This window comes from Lichenostomus cassidix, chromosome 1 (genome assembly GCF_008360975.1).
Source record: "Lichenostomus cassidix isolate B80296 chromosome 1, HeHo_3.0, whole genome shotgun sequence".
NCBI classification, from domain to species: Eukaryota; Metazoa; Chordata; class Aves; order Passeriformes; family Meliphagidae; genus Lichenostomus; species Lichenostomus cassidix.
The window spans coordinates 87,316,169-87,329,866 of record NC_139479.1 but is presented as its reverse complement, the minus strand read 5'-3'; the positions used below and the strand labels follow the sequence as shown (position 1 = coordinate 87,329,866).

General features: G+C 45.1%; 2 long non-coding RNA genes across 2 annotated transcripts; both read left to right on the top strand.

Annotated features, from left to right (window-relative positions):
• The first annotated feature begins 230 nt into the window (after positions 1 to 230).
• On the top strand, positions 231 to 2,627 carry LOC146445147 (uncharacterized). The gene is made up of 2 exons (XR_014853789.1): positions 231 to 957; positions 1,601 to 2,627. It is a non-coding gene; the product is annotated as an uncharacterized LOC146445147 (long non-coding RNA).
• An 8,150-nt stretch (positions 2,628 to 10,777) lies between these two features.
• LOC146445146 (uncharacterized) lies at positions 10,778 to 13,098 on the top strand. The gene is made up of 2 exons (XR_014853773.1): positions 10,778 to 11,782; positions 12,335 to 13,098. It is a non-coding gene; the product is annotated as an uncharacterized LOC146445146 (long non-coding RNA).
• The last annotated feature ends 600 nt before the right edge of the window (positions 13,099 to 13,698 follow it).

The window sequence follows — 13,698 nt, the reverse complement described above, 5'->3', positions numbered from 1 at the left end:
TGCGTTCTGAGGACACACACCACAGAATTCTCTGCAGAAGAGGATTATGAAATTTATGGAATGCTGTTTTCTGCAAAGCAGAGTTCCAGTAGGAGTTGTTGAGAGCATAGTCTGGCATTTGGGAGAACCAATAACTTGATGTGGGTTATAATTTGTACCCATGTAGAGAGGAAAACAAGGGAGGATGGGGAAATGAGGAGAAACAATGTTGGGGGTCCATAGACAGAAATGAAAACAGTTGATATAGGGAAAACATTAAAAAGAAATATTATCTGAAGCATTTACTTCAGCCTGAATTGGAAAAATGATCAGAGTCATGTTTAGCCCAGTAAGATTGCTGCTTGACATGTCTGTGAAAGAAACACCATGCTTAGCCAAACTGAAGTCTTCAAATTCAAAACTGACAATGTAAAGCACCCTTTACAATATCTGGTATTTACTGAAGCTAAATGTCTGGTAATAGCTATGTTTCTTTTGCTACGCTTGTGAATTAAAATTCAGACTTTGTATCTGGTTTTACACCATGCCAGTAGCTCTCTGTTTACACTTTGCTTCTGGGCTCCAAACTGTGATCTTCTGTCTGGTTTTGAGACAATAATATTGATTCTTGTGATTATCATGTACTATAGTACCACATACAACTATTACTATACATAAATACATATATGATTACATATGGCACATTGGTTCTCCATTTCATCAAGTCACTCACACATATATGGACTTTTGAACAAGAGCAACGAGATGTCTGATTATAGGAACATCTAAATTAGGATAGGATAGTTAATGAGTTTTGATGCCCGAGCATGGTACCACTTCCCAGTTCTGTGGAATGGGGTGTTTCACAAGACTGCTGAGCAAGTATAAATGGAAGCTGGTAAGATGCCCTTCACAAAGAGCAGCCCTGCAGTGGAGGATTTGCCCTCAGCTCTCCCCAGCCCTGCAGCTGACGCCAAGGTGAGAGGCACACTTTGTACAGGAGAAGTGGAATGGGTTTCTTGGGCAGCTGCTGGGGAATGCAGGGCAAGGGAAGGGAAGGGAAGGGAAGGGAAGGGAAGGGAAGGGAAGGGAAGGGAAGGGAAGGGAAGGGAAGGGAAGGGAAGGGAAGGGAAGGGAAGGGAAGGGAAGGGAAGGGAAGGGAAGGGAAGGGAAGGGAAGGAGGCTTTAGTGTTGGCATGAGAGGTGCAGAACGGACAGGAGGCTCTGCTGTGTGCATGTGCAGAGACCAAACCCATCTTTCAGAGGATGAGGAGATGGCTGCTGCAGGAGAAACAAACCTTACCAAGAGAGAGGGTGGAGAAGGGACAGTGACATACAATTGTGAGGGGCGAATGTGAGAGTATTTTCCAACTTCCTCTTGGGCATATCCCTAAACCAGCACATACAACTAATTAAAAGTGGGCAGTTGTGATTTCATATCTCATTTTACTTTTCCCCTCCAAATACAAAATACTATGTAAAGCCTTCACTCTTCCAGCTGTGGTTATATTTATTCACTGTTAAAAATGTTTTATAATTTCTTTGCTTCCCCATGCTTTCCATCATTTTTTGTAAAGTCTTCTCACACGCTTTGATTGTTTTCTGTCTTCCTTTTGTTCAGGCTGTCATCCAAGGCCTACAGCAAGATCTCTCATCTCCACAAGTCCTACTGAGATGGGAAAAATCATCATTTATGAGCATGCACACTTCAGGGGTGTGTCCAGGGAAATCACTTCTGACATTTCCAATCTGGGACGTTTGGATTTTAATGATATTATCTCCTCAGTTAAAGTAATTGGCCAGCCTTGGGTGGCTTATGAGCACATAAACTATACAGGCAGGTTACTGGTACTTGAGGAGGGAGAACATGACTTTGTTGGTAGAAGGATGAATGATACGATCAGTTCTCTGCAGATGATCACTGAAGATCTGCACAATCCCCAGATCACTCTCTATGAACATCCCCACTATCAAGGGAAAAGCAGAATAATAACACAAGCAACCAATCTGGCTGCAGGATTTGACAACGACATCATGTCTTCCCACAAAGTCCAGAGAGGTGCCTGGCTGCTTTGTGAGCACAGTGATGGAAGTGGAATTCAATACCTTGCACGAGAAAATGAACACCTTCCACTTTACAGTGCAATCTACCTCAATGACAGGCTTTCCTACCTGCGTCCCCTTCGCCCAGGCCGTTCTTATTAGAATGCAAATCCTCCAAAGCTGAGGAAAGATGCAAGCCCAGCAAGGAATTTGAAATCTAGATTTCTCCTTCTGTTTGTGTAGCTTTTTTCCCTGGGAGCTTTCTGCTGTGCTGCACTGCCTATCTGTACTTCTCTGTCCTGCCTTGAGCTCTTCTCCCACCCCGTAAATAAAAAGATTATCGTGTTTGATCATATGAAAGGATGTCCAAGCTCAGAGGCATGCCAGATGTGTGTAACCCAATGCACCCTCAGCTGGCATTGCAGAGTCCCATGTTATGGAATATAGAAGCATTGCTTGTTCTCTCTGCTCCTAAGTGAAACAGAAAATGTAAGTGTAGGGCCAGCATCACTTTCTTTGTAATTTGCTTTACGAGGGCACACTGGCCTCTGTCATTTTCTGTAATCCAGTTTGCATTGCTGCCATTAAAGAATCTTTTGTAATCAGCAGTGGGTCTGTTGTATGTCTCTTTCAAATAGACAAATATTGCTCTTTCATGGTGGGATGTCTCTGTGTGTCCAGAGAATGGTTCATGCAGTCACTTGCAAACACTTTTCCTGGATGTCTCCTGGAGAATTTTATCTCCTTCCAGTTTCAGCGCTCAGTAACAGTGGGTTCAGGCTTGACTCAGCCACTGTTTAGTTCTTGGTGACCATGTTGATTATTGCTGTGATCCTAGCCAAATTCTCCCATGCAATGTCCCTAATTATCACATGTTTGATTATATCTCCTACTCAGTGTGCTGGATTATGCTGGTGATTCAGGCTTCTACTGCCCTTAATCACCTAATCAAACTGTAACTTCTCATAACATTGAACTGAATGATTGGTTGATCCCAGTGGGAAAACCTGTCTTGTTTTTAAACCTGTAGTATCTTGATAAGGGAGGAGGAATGACAAGGTATTCCATGATCTGTTTTGCCATGTGCAAGTTCACCTGGAAGGGCAGAGTCTCAGCCCTCCTCCATCACTGTCTCATGACAGCTGCACGCCCTGAGCTGTGTATTATGACAGCTCTCACACTGCAGCTCTGCACTGCAGTGTTTATGTCCCTCGGTGCTGACCTCCTGTTTGCCACAATTTCCTGGCATTGGGGGCTGGATTGGTCAGACAGGAGCTGCACTTGGCCCTATTGAACCTCACGAGGTCCATACGGTGCCAGTGCTGAAGTTTGCCAAGGTTCCTCTGCATGGTCCCTTCCCTCAGGGTGTCAAACTCACCCCTCAGCTTGGTGTCACCTGCAAAGTTAATTGATCCCACTGCCTGTGTGTTATGATCCAATTATTAAGGTTCTTTGGAAATACCTCTGCCCGAATTAAGGTACAAACGAGACCATATGCCAGTCAATAGTATGGGTTTTATTTAAGAGAAATTATGAGAGAGAGAGGGAAGAAAAGAGAGAAAAAGAGAAGTAGGAACAGTGGTGGGGGGGTCAGAAAGAGGGAAAGAGAAAATATCACCATCCGTGGATCCCGACAATGTTGCATTGATCCTCTCCAGCCGGTCTTCTTGGTGGTGGTGGTCCCCCCAAAAGTACAGAATGCCATGAGTTAATATACACTCAGGCCAGGGGCAACGTCCAGGCATGTCCCCCCGGGGCAGGGGGCAGCCTCTAGCAGCAGACTCTGCTTGCATCACCTGCACTCCTGTGGTGCCAGGCCTAGCACTCTGGGGGTCTGTGATGGATTGTGACTCCCCCTCAGCTGCCTCTCACGTGAAAGCCTTGTGGATGTGGCTTGAGGGGTTGGGGGTTCCACAGCTGGGCCAGTTTGTGTCAACCTGGCTTCTGTGAGCTGTGCTCTGCCCCCACCCCAAACTCAGCCAGGGATGATCCTTAGTGCAGCTAGTGGCTTTGGCCTTTGTGGATGCATTCCTTTCCCTCAGCCTGAGATGATTGAACAATAGGGTTTCCCTTTATCTAATCTCAGCAGTTTGACTCAGTCCTAAGTCCCAGTCAGGTATCTTCAGGGAGGTTTCTTTGATTGTAGCTTCTTTATACTGTTTTTGTTATAATGAGCAAAACTTTATATCAATGTTTGAGGCATGAACTATTTCAGTCTCTGACACTGTGCCACTGATGAAAACATGGAGCACTACTGGTGACAGTAGGGACCCTTGAGGGTCACCATTTGTTACTGGTTTTCATTTATCCTGGCAAGGCCATTCATGTGTGTGTGGCAGCACAGACATGAATGTGTCAGCAGGAGAGCAATACTGCTCCAAAAGAAGGTCTTCCCTCCAGGGAGAAGAGATCTATTGTGGCTAGCACAGGTTTTTCCCATGAGAAATTTTCTTGTGTTTTATAAATAAAGATAAAGTTTGGATGTTGTTGGAACAGTGTCCCAGAACTTGGACAGTGCAGGCCTGGCCAATCAGGCCTGGGGGAAGGCTTCTGACTGACCAATATGGGTGACTTTTGAGAACTCTATATATGTGATGAAATAAAAACAATGAAGGCCATTCCTTCTTGCCACTGAGAACTGGTGCCTTCATTACTCTGCTAGCTGCTCAACAGCGACAATCTATAAAGATTTCTGATGTTTTACCAGAGAACTCACTCAGCCAGTGACTTGCTCAGTTAGGGTGATTCAGCAAGGAGGTATGTTCACAATTAAATATCTCAAGCTATTCCTGCATTTTCCATTTCTCTACTTGTATTTGTAGGCACATGGAGGACAGTGGGGTGATTTGAGACAGCCAGCAAGGCTTCAGCAGTCTGGGGCTGAGTGAACTGAGAGCAGCCCTGCTGAGAAGGAGCTGGGGATACTGCTGGATGAAAAACTGGACATGCCCAAGCAATGTGAGCTTGCAGCCTGGAAAGCCAACTGTACCCTGGGCTGCATGCAGTGTAGTCAGCAGGTCAGGGGAGGGGATTCTCCCCCTGTAATTCACCATGGTGAGATCCCACCTGGAGTACTGCATGAAGCTCTACAGAATTTTTACTGGGGCCTTTGAAACCTAGAGAGGGTAAATGTAGATCACACATTTGACAAGGTATTTTTGTGATGAGGGTGGTGAGGCACTGGCACAGATTGCTAAGTGAAGCTGTGGATTCCCTATCCCTCAAAGTGCTCAAGGCCAGGCTGGATGGGACTTTGAGCAACCTGGTCTAGTGGAAGGTGTCCCTAAATGGCAGGAGTTGGAACTAAACAATCTATAAGATCTCTCCCAGCTCAAATCATTCTGTGATTTTGTGATTCTAGCAAGTGCAAATTCAGCAATATGGTGAACCTTGCCATGGTTTCAGGTCCCTGTCTCTTAGTTTCATATTCCTCTTTTCACATCTACAGTACCTCCTTTTCAACACACTGAAATTTTGTATATCAGCACAATGATATACAAAAGTCTATGCAGTTCCAAGTATCAAAAAAATCTTGTGTTTTCCAAGGGGGACTGAGGAGGAAATTTACCCTATCCTACTGTGTAGGGCTGTGTAGACCAAAGTCTCTGGTAAAGCTTTAGCATTTCTGAATGCTAAGGCTGGATGGCAAAAAGCTGTGGCATTAAAGGGTAGAAGGACAGTGCCTTTCTAGCTGCTTATCAGGCATGTAGCAGGCAACACCTAAAGGTTGAGAATCAGGGTGGGAAAACACCACATATATGGAAAGAATTCAAGATTATGGAGTGGTTTCATACAATGGGGAAAAATGAAGATGCAAGAACATCCTTGTTGATGACATTTCCTGGTTTCTGACACTATGACCTGAAGATTCTGGCAATATCTCCTTTTAGGGTGTAACATAAGGATTCAATTAATCTTTTGTCCTTTCTTGGTAGTAGAAAGTGTCCTTAAATTGGTGCTTTGGGCTCATTTCTCCTTCGTTTAAGTGGAAGATACTAAAGGGAAAACAAATCTATTATGATTAACCTGGCCAAACCCAGGTAAAGGGATTTGTTTTTAATAGGGTAACAGGCAATGTTTAATTCCCAAACACCTGTGACTGTCCTACAGTCTGTGCCCCGGGAGAGGGAGTTGCCACCTGCTTGCCCTTCCTCTGTTGCAGTACCATCCCATCAGCTGAGGACAGGTGGGTCTGTCTGTGTGTCAGTGAGTCTGTGGCTGCCATGCCCAGCTGAAGCTGTGTTACCTGTGGTGACATTTGCTGCCTCATTCAGCTGCCCATGCCTTCCTGCAGCCTCTCTGCTCTCATTCTCACCCACCGACACAGCCGTGGCCACTTTCCCAAAGCTTCCCGTTCCCTCAGGCCCTTGCAGGAAATATTCCAGAGCTGCACAGTAACAAAACTTCGTGTTCCGCTCTGCTTTCTCTCCCCTGGCTTCATACCCAGCTCAGGACAATCTCCCCATTCTCCATCCTGCTGGGAGCAGCAGCTTGAAGTAGCAACCCCTCAAGGTTCCTTTCAGAACAAATGCTTCCACAAGTCCATACAGTTTCCTTGGCCTGTCCTAAGCACAACTACCCATGCACCAGAGTTGAGTGAATTCCTACAACACAGCAAAGGAAAGATTCAAGAACTAATATGGATGGCAATGTTTCAGAAAATTTGCACTATTTCCTGAAGAGGTTTGTTTTGGGGTTTTTTTTAATCAAAGGCAGAACACAAGCAAATGTAGAAGTGTCAGGTCCAAAAATCTAGCAAAAGGTGCTTGAAAGGCTTTCAGTAATAAGAGGATGAAGTTAAAGTGGAGAAGGACTTTGACCCTTCAGTGGAGGGGATTACATTTGGTAAGAAAACAAGATAGAGCCTGTGGAGGAATGTGGAAGGAAGTCTGATGCTGGGGAAATAGAATTCATAAATGTTGAACAAGTAATCCCCAAGTTATTGCACCTATGACTTGATGGTGACACATTTTCATTGAAATTGAACAAAGGATGAAATTAGGAAGAAAGTACCACAGGCTTTGAAATCTTCCTTAAAATTACTGACTGAAAGATTTACACCAGAAGGCACCTCCCTAGTCCAAGCCCGTGTTCACAGCAGAGCTACCTCCAAATATGATCAAGTTACTCATGGTCATCTTCAAGAGATTTCTGAAGAGCTGCAATGGTGGAGGTTCCACTGGTCTGCAGCCCTTCTGCCAACGCTGAAAATCCCTTACAGTTATATTTTTTCCCTTATCTTCTGTCAGAGCTTCCCTGTATCCAGTTAAGACTCTTTTCAGATGTCCTTTTGCTGTGCATCTCTGAGAACTCTTAGCCCTGTCTCTTCCACAGCTGAGCAAAATTTTCATGATGAGGTCAGCAAATTTAAATCACACCACCCAGAGGAATTGGGTGATCTCTCTAATCAGGATTTTCAAGACCTGACTGGATAAAGCCACCAGCAAACATAATTCACGTCACAGTCATCCCTGTATTGAGCAGCAGACTGGACACAATGGCAAGGAAAGGTCATTTTAACCTGAATAGTTTTATGATCCCACAATCCTCCTGGTTCCAAGGATCATTCAAGCTGATCACATAAGGACCAAGACAGGCAAACCCTAATGTTTCCTGAGCCATATTGTTCCTGAGGAATCTTGCTATATATAAAGATGGTCCGTGTCCTTGTCCATCCCTTCTATTCAGCCATATCAGTGTGGTGATCTCCTGATGGGGATTTCTGTGCACTGACATTGACTCAGTGAGTCTAAGGAGCTCCTTTGCATTGTCCTTGCACTCAGCAATTAGGGTGTTCTGCAATTTGCCTCTCCTCAGTTTAGTGTTTGGGGCTTCCTGGGTGAATTTGGGGGCTTTCTTGGAAAGGCATTTTTCAGAATATGGTTCTGCTTTCTAGAGAGTATAAATAGAATAATATTCAAGTACAAGTGCAAGAAAAAGGGAACTGAGAGAGCATCTGAGGATCTATAGGATTTCAGCACACAAGATGCTCTTCCAAGAAAGCCCATGGTAGTTCCTGCAAGCAGCTGATCAGGGCTGAAAGTAAGAGGAAAAGCAATAAAATTACACAAGGGTGGTTCTTCTGTGGGAAGACACCAGTTCCAGAGTTTCTTTCTGGCCAAGTCACTCTCCAAGTGCCGTGTGTAGGGTTAGCTCAGGATGAGCAGGGCTCAGCCCCAGGCACTCCTCGTGCTCGGCTGCTGGAGCCCAGGCTGCAGGGTGTCTGCCCAGGGCTGCTGTTCCCAGTGTCACTGCCCAGGTGGCAGGGGCAGCCTGTGCTGAGGGTGGGTGTGTGAGCCAGAGCCAGGCACACACATGTGCACGGAAAGGACACGGACACGGCCAGCTGCAGCGGCTGCCACACACCAGGGGCTGCTCTCAGCCACCCTGCAGGTGACACCAGCAGCACTGCCACAGAACGGGAGAGAGACAGCCCAGTCTCCTTCCTCCTCTGCACATCAGCCAGACTGCAGCCCACCAGTGAAGATCTGCACACCCTCACTCTCCACAGCCACAAGCACCTCACAGCTCCCTCCGGCAGCACTGAGAGCCCTCAGCCTGTCCAGTCTCACACCAGGCTCTGGGCTGTCTGACCAGAGGGCACTTTGGTGTCTCCTACTGCCTGGCTGGGGCAGCTTGTTGCTGGCAGCCAGCCCTGCACTCACCACATCCTGGTCTCCCTGGCCTTGTGGCAGTCGAGGGTGCCTTGAATCCCAGCACGAGTCTCCTGCCTGTCGGATGTCCCTGCCTGGATCCACGCCCTGCTTGCTGGCTACTCCAGCTTGAGCATTGCTGCCAAATCACACCGTTATGACTCCTGTTGAACCACAAAGGGCTTTGTTTGATAAAGTTCATGGAACAAATGCTATCATGTTCCACATTCCCTTATAGGATTCTCTTCCCACACTTTAATATTCCCATGTGCTGGAAGCCTGTGGAGCAAGATGTGTCTTGGCAGGACAGAAGGAGACACCTGCATTGCTGGTGACAGAAGGAGGAGAGACAGCAAGGCTCAGCAGAACAATCCCTGTTGGCTTAGGCCTGTGCAGGATCCATGCCTCTTCAGTTTGCTCCTGCTAACCCCATGCCCTGCAGGACCCTCCCTGTCACATGTCACTGCCTCTGTTGTAGCCAAGGTGTTCATGCAAGTGCAGCCATGGCTTCCCTGCCAAAGCACCACTCACTGCTCTGTGCCATGCAGTGCTCAAAGCTTGGGAAAGACACTCTTAGACTCATCATGAGTCTAAGAGACCTAGTGGCCCAGGTCTCAGATTTCTCTCTAGCTTTTGCCTCCCTGCCATTTCTGATAGTGCTTGGGCTACTGCAGACAGTTTCCTCTGAGTGGACATCAGAGTGTCTTACAACAAAAAAGGCAAGCAGAGATTGAAAGCCACTCAAACAAATAAATCAACCCATCTTAATTTTGTGGTTCTTTTGTGCTAAAAATTAATTTTATGCAAATGTAGATTTTCATGAAAATTTTGAGGGACAAAGTAAAACATTTTGTGAAAATATAAGCCAGAAACATTTTAAACAATTGAAAAAGGAACAAGGGTTCAGAGTTGGCTCTGGGAAGGGTTCTAGTGCTGACTTTGTAATCTTGGCCAGAATGCCTGTTAGTTAATTTCAAAACCAGCAGAGAGGAAGCACAACCTCCAGTGGCATGGTCCTGGAAAAAAAGCTCCTACTGATAAGTGACCAGAGGCAACTTCTTAGTATTTAGAAAAAAAAAAAAAAAAAGCAGAAATACAGCTAATCCATTTCAATCCATTTTTAGTTTAATTCAATGCAGCAACTCATTAGATGATCTTTGTGGTGCTTGCCAATTGGTGAAGTAGACCAGAGGAGAACGAGTGAAGTCAAAGCCCCTTGAAAGACAGTGACCAGGGAGAGCTTGGGCTACGTTCTGGGAATGCTGTTTTCTGCAAAGCTGAGTTCCAGTAGGAGTTGTTGAGAGCATAGTCTGGCATTTGGGAGAACCAATAACTTGATGTGGGTTATAATTTGTACCCATGTAGAGAGGAAAACAAGGGAGGATGGGGAAATGAGGAGAAACAATGTTGGTGGTCCATAGACAGTTGGACATGGAAACAGTTGATATAGGAAAAACATTAAAAAGAAATATCATCTGAAGCATTTACTTCAGCCTGAATTGGAAAAATGTTCAGAGTCATGTTTAGCCCAATAAGATTGCTGCTTGACTAGTCTGTGAAAGAAATGCCATGTCTAACCAGATTGTAGTGTTTAAATTCAAAACTGGCAGTATAAAGCAGTTGGTATTGACTGCAAATGAAGTGTCTGCAGAGATCTACGTTTCTTTTGCCATGCTTGTGCTTTAAAATTCCGGCTTTGCAGCTGGTTTTACATCATGCCAAAAGGCCTCCATTTACACCTTGTTTCTGGCTTCTGGACTGTGACTTTCTGTCTGGTTTTGAGACAATAATATTGGTGGTTTTTATTATCATCTATGATAGTACCATGTACATCTATTACTGTGCATAAATACATACATGATTACATATGGCACAGAATCAGCTAACAGTTTGGGTTGGAAGGGATGCCAAAGACCCCTTCAAGGGATGGGTCATCCACAGCTTCAGATGGCTGAACATGAGCCATCTGTGTGCCCATTGGCCAAGAAGGCCAATGGCATCCTGTCCTGTATGAGCAACAGTGTGGCCACCAGGACCAGGGCAGTGATTTTCCGCCTGTACTTGGCACTGGTGAGGCCACACCTCAAATCCTGTGTTCATTTTGGGTCCCTCACCAGCAGAAAGACATTGAGGTGCTGGAGCGTGACCAGAGAAGGGCAATGGAGCTGGTGAATGGTCTAGAGCACAGGTCCTGGGAGGAGAGGCTGAGGTAGCTGGGGTTGTTCATCCTGGAGAAAAGGAGGCTCAGGAGAGATATGTTTTCTCTTGACAATACCTGGAAGAAGCTTGTAGCGAGGTGGGAGTTTGTCTCTTCTACCATGCAAGGGAGGGATGAAGGGAAGTTCCCTCCAGTTGTGCACGGAGAGGTGTAGGTTGCATATTAGGAAACATTTCTTCACTGAAGGAATGTTCAAGCATTGGAACAGTGTGCCCAGGGAAGTGGTAGGGTCACCATCACTGAAAGTGTTCAAAATACAAGTAGAAGTGGCATGTTGCAATAGGATTTAGTGGGCATGGTGGTATTTGGGCAAAGGTTGGACTTGATGATATTGGATGCATTTTCCAACCCTTATGATACAGTGATTCTAAGAGGAAAAGGGAACTGAAAAAAAGAAATAGCTAGGTAAATTCCACTTCTGTCACCTGGATATCTTCTATCAACACTCTTAGGAAACCTAAGCTGTGTATTAGATGTGCTTCACAAAAAAGCAAAAATGTAAACTGCATCAAGGAGAAACATTCTACAACAAATGTGTCACAAAGTACTTTGATACAGTCTTATTACTCTGGTTCAACTTTCTTCTGGAGAAGGACAAAAAAGAGCTGAATTTCCCCCATTTCATCAATTCCTTCATGCTTCAACAGACTCTTGGACAAGAGGAAGAAGATGTCTAGTTGTAGGACCATATAAAGTAAAAAATAATGTTTAGTGAGTTTTGATCCCTGCCTGGGGTTAATATCGGATGCTTTCGGTTCTGTTGACTGGGATGTTTCACAAGACTTCTGAGCAAGTATAAATGGAGGCTGGTAAGATGCCCTTCACAAAGAGCAGCCCTGCAGTGGAGGATTTGCCCTCAGCTCTCCCCAGCCCTGCAGCTGACACCAAGGTGAGAGGCACACTTTGTAGAGGAGAAGGGGAATGGGTTTCTTGGGCAGCTGCTGGGGAATGCAGGGGAATGCAGGGCAAGGGAAGGGAAGGGAAGGGAAGGGAAGGGAAGGGAAGGGAAGGGAAGGGAAGGGAAGGGAAGGGAAGGGAAGGGAAGGGAAGTAGGCTTTGGTGTTGGCATGAGAGGTGCAGCACAGACAGGAGGCTCTGCTGTGTGCATGTGCAGAGACCAAACCCATCTTTCAGAGGATGAGGAGATGGCTGCTGCAGGAGAAACAAACCTTACCAAGGGAGAGGGTGGAGAGGGCCAGTGACACATAATTATGAGGGGTGAACATGAGAGTATTTTCCAACTTAATTTTGGGCATATCCCTAAACCAACACACATATGTCATCACTTCACTCTTTTCCAGCTGCTTCTAGGTTTATTCTTTGTTCAAAATGGTTTTTTTTCCATTTTTTCCCCTTTTCCCTCCTGGGTGTCCATAATTTTTTTTCTAGGTCCAAAGGGCTTCTTACAAGCATTCCTTGTTTCTATCATCTATTCATGCAGGCTGTCATCCAGCTCCTAGAGGAAGAAATTCAAATTCTAAAAGTCTTACTGAGATGGGAAAAATCATCCTTTATGAGCGTTCCAACTTCCAGGGTTTGTCCAAAGAATTCACCTCTGACATTGCCGATCTAAGAGATGCAGATTGGAATGATCTTGCCTCCTCAGCAAAAGTAATTGGCCAGCCTTGGGTGCTTTATGAGCATGCCAACTATGGAGGCAAATTTCTGGTACTTGAGGAGGGAGAACATAGCTTTTTTGGTTCAAAGCTGAATAATAAGATCAGTTCTCTGCAGAAGATCACTGAAGATCTGAGCGATCCCCAGATCACTCTCTATGAGCATGTCCAGTATCAAGGGAAGAGCAGGGTTGTAAAAGAAGCAACCAACCTGGCTGCAGGACATGACAACGACATCATGTCTTCCCACAAAGTCCAGAGAGGTGTCTGGCTGCTGTGTGAAAACAGTGATGGAAGTGGAATTCAATACCTTGCTCGAGATCGTGAAAACCTTCCAAATTACAAGGCAATCAACTTCAATGACAAGCTTTCCTTCCTGCGTCCCCTTCGCCCTGGCCGTTATTAGAATGCAAATCCTCCAAAGCTTAGGAAAGATGCAGCCCCAGCAAGAAATTTGACACCTAGATCTCTTCTTCTGCTTTGTCACTTTCTGTGTGATTTTTTTTAAATGCCCTTGTGATACCATGGTTTCTGGCATTGTCTGTAATCCATTTTGTGTTGGTGCCATTAAAAAAGCTCTTGCAAGCAACAGTGTGTCTGTTTTATGGACTATTTAGTGTAGATAAATATTGCCCTTTCATGATGAGATGCCTCTGTGTGCTCAGAAAATGTGTTGTGCAGTCCCTTTTAGACCTTTTTTATGGATGTCTCCTGTAGGATTTTATCTCCTTCCAGTTTCAGTGTTCAGTAACAGTGGGTTCAGGCTTGACTTAACCAGTGTAAAAGTCTTGGTGACCATGTCGATTATTGTTGTGATCCTGGTCAAACTGTCACCTGCAGCTTTACCTAAATGTCACATTTGATTGTATCTCAAGACATTGATCATACTGATGATCTTACTGCCCAAGTGATTTTACTGCCCAAATCACATAATCAAACTGACTGTTTTCATAAACTTGAATTGGCTGAATGCTTGATCCCAATTGTAAAACGTGTCTTATTTTTTAAAACAGCTACCTCACTTTTAATTCTGTTATTGATGCTTCCTTTAATTTCTTCTTGGTTTTCTTTGTCAGAATATTCCTGCCCCTTATACTGCTGTGTTTTCTTGGCAGTGCCTTATTTGACCTTTGGATTCAAGAGAGCAATACTATGGCAAAACTTAAATGAGATTCTCTATCCTGGTAAA